The following is a 3,209-nucleotide window of genomic DNA, read 5'->3' as shown; positions in this document are numbered from 1 at the left end:
ATATATATATATATATATATATATATATATATATATTTTTTTTTTTTTTTTTAGATGAGAACCATTGTTTGAGCATGAGGCTGTACCCTAAAGTAGGGAATATGTCTCAAGAGTTAATTTTGTGGGCTGGAGAGATGGCTTAGCGGTTAAGCGCTTGCCTGTGAAGCCTAAGGACCCCGGTTCGAGGCTCGGTTCCCCAGGTCCCACGTTAGCCAGATGCACAAGGGGGCGCACGCGTCTGGAGTTCGTTTGCAGAGGCTGGAAGCCCTGGCGCACCCATTCTCTCTCTCTCCCTCTATCTGTCTTTCTCTCTGTGTCTGTCGCTCTCAAATCAATAAATAAAAAATTTAAAAAAAAAAGATTAAAAAAAAAGAGTTAATTTTGTTATAAGCATTGGACTTAAGATGTAAAAATTGAGACAGTTACTTTACATACAATAGAGTAGAATTTGGTCTTTCCTGAGCCAAAATAGCTAGCTAAAAATTAATATAACTCTTGATAAATTTTTTTGGAAAGAAAAAACATTATTTGACAACAATGATTTTGGCTTAAACTTGGTAGCTATTGATTTTATGTACCACAGACATTTTTATTAACATAAAACAATTTTATGTTTTACCTATGACTTAAGTTTAATAAAGTTTAAGTAAGCTATCCCAACAAATCCCAGGAAGATGAAAGTTATTATTACTGAAATTAAATCACTTAAACCTAAGTGATTAAACTTAGTTATGACCATTTAATATAATTAGCATAAATAAGACAGAAGCTATCTGTAAAGTCACAATGTCTTTAGGTATGAGTACTTCACCTTTGGAAATTAACCATTTCTATGTGAGCCTTTATCTTTAGAATAGTTAAAACCTTGATGAAAAGAGGAACCTAATTTACTTTACTGAGTCTTAAAGCCAGTTTTATAACCCTTAAATCATAACAAATTAGCATCAATGACCTGTTAATGAGTGAGGCCTTATCATAACACTCAGTTTATCTATTTAACATTTTGTCTAGTGAGAGACTTTATCTAACAGATGTGACTTTATGTGTTCATAAGAGATGAACTAAAGAGAACCACAGTTATATGCTATATTCCTTTTTCCTTGTCAAAGACAATTGGCCATTTTTGTCTCTAGTCAGAGTCTGGGGGACACATGGCTTAAACTTGTATGGAGTATGAGATAAAGGGGGTTACATCTGTTTGTTTTTTTCAGAACCCTGCTTTCCATGAATTTAAGTAGCATATGTTGGAAAGCAAGAGCAAAATGAAATTACAGAGCAGAGAGATAAGCATCCTGACATTTCTTTCCTATTCCACAAAGTTGTTTGTTTTTACATAGCAAATTTTCCCATTTGCAAAACACAAGGTGATAGACTCTTGTCTATGTTTAACCTGGATAAACCTCCAATTACATCTGAACTTACGACTTTGTGACCCTCCTAACATAGGCATCACCTATGTCTAATGTAAGATGAATTTAGATTAAGACTATGTCCCTATATAAAACTTTTAAAGTACCCTTAAGAGTGTGTAAACAGTTGAAGAATCTCTAATACGCATGGCATTTAGGTTTAGCCTGCAAATTCTTTCCTACATACGCACATCTTTATCCACATACTCTAACATTCTCAGTACCACTCAAAAAGCATTTTTAACAAGCATTCTATGTCCCAACATTGAAAAATTCTTTCCCAGTTCCTTCAATCAATTCATCTCACCCCATCATTAATTATCTTTTCTCATTTTTTTTTAATTCCCCTGAGGGGATGCACCATTCCTGGAAGTACTGCAATACCAGGTCGATGCATGGAGTGGACGGAGTAAGCTCCTATTACAACTCCAAGCTCCAAAACTCCATTTAATATATTGTCCTCGGATAGAGGACATATCAGATATTAAACTGATAAGAACAGATACTACACTTGATCTTAGCCAAAAGGCCGAGAAGCGATTATCTTTCTTATAAGGCTATTAAAAAAAATTACACCAAATTGATTAATCCTATTACTAAAAAGAAAGCAGTCTTAATACAATTTTATATCATTAATACCAATAACCCACTTGGGACTGATTTTATTAGAAGTAGCTAAGGCAAATTGTGTTGTTATCTTGAGGCAGGCTGACTCAGAAGTCAGATCAGTTACCTCCTCCTTTTAAGTAATAGGACATTACAATCTTTTTTAAAATATCTGACAAATTATAAGTTACCTCTTTAGAGGAAGTTTTGTTGTTTTTAATGATCCTCTATGTAAGGTGAAGTTGACCTAGAACAAATATCTGGAAAATTCACTCCTGTAAAAGACATTTAACTTTTCCTTTTTAATTTCTATGCTTAGGTCTTTGACTTCCTTGAAATGGTTCTCTAGAAGAGAAAGGAATGTCACCTGCGTCTGTCTCATCTCTTTAGTTACAAACAGTCACAAACATGACACGACTAGCAAGCACAATGAGCACACATAAACACATATACACATACATATAAAAAGAACATATCCTCCTGATAAAATTAAAAACTTTGCTTAAAGAACTTGAAGCAATCTCAATTTCTCGTGTTTTTCAAATATCTTTTACTATGGCAATTAGCTCCTTTTTACTCTTTGTTAATTTTTTTTTTTCTTTAACCCATGTTCCTTATGCCTTGAGAGAAATTTTAAGCCTTTCAACAATTTATGCTTACTTAGGGTCTGTCCCATGGTAGAAAAGGAAAGAGGAGAAACAGCAAGACCAGAGGGCAACATTCCTGGTTGGAGAACTGGCACAGGGGGGTTCCCCGATGGGCATGACCACAATTCTAAGAACTGGCAGCCACTCTAAGAGCATTTACTGGCTGTTACATACCCAGGTTTGTTGATAGGAAGAGAGGCTACATAGGAGGTCTTTGCCAACGCCCAACGGGCTGTCAGGATTCGCACAGGGAGCTAGGGGCCTTCAGCCAAAGCCAGAGGGTAGCCCTGGCCAAGAGGCTTCAGTTGCTCTGTCGCTATGTTGCAATTCCACACGATGGCGCCAACCAAAAGTAAAAGGAGGAAGAGAAGTGCAAAAAGAAAGTCCCGCAGTTCTTGTGCCTTGAAAAAATGACTCAATAGTCTTTACTTTAATTGCCTAAAATTTGTCGCTTACCTCAAATGGATCAGTTTCACAGGCGGGCTTTTCTGCGCCGATCGTGGTGCAGGTCTGTTTTACAGGTGTATTGCCTGTAGTGACCTCTATG

General features: G+C 36.2%; 1 non-coding gene across 1 annotated transcript; it reads right to left on the bottom strand.

The window, feature by feature from the left end:
• Window positions 1–1,759: 1,759 nt before the first annotated feature.
• LOC123464325 lies at window positions 1,760–1,950 on the bottom strand. The gene has a single exon (XR_006639546.1). It is a non-coding gene; the product is annotated as a U2 spliceosomal RNA (small nuclear RNA).
• Between the last annotated feature and the right edge of the window lie 1,259 nt (window positions 1,951–3,209).

This window comes from Jaculus jaculus, chromosome 10 (genome assembly GCF_020740685.1).
Source record: "Jaculus jaculus isolate mJacJac1 chromosome 10, mJacJac1.mat.Y.cur, whole genome shotgun sequence".
Classification (NCBI taxonomy): Eukaryota; Metazoa; Chordata; class Mammalia; order Rodentia; family Dipodidae; genus Jaculus; species Jaculus jaculus.
Note: the sequence above shows the minus strand (reverse complement) of the source record. Positions and strands in the feature narration are given on the sequence as shown.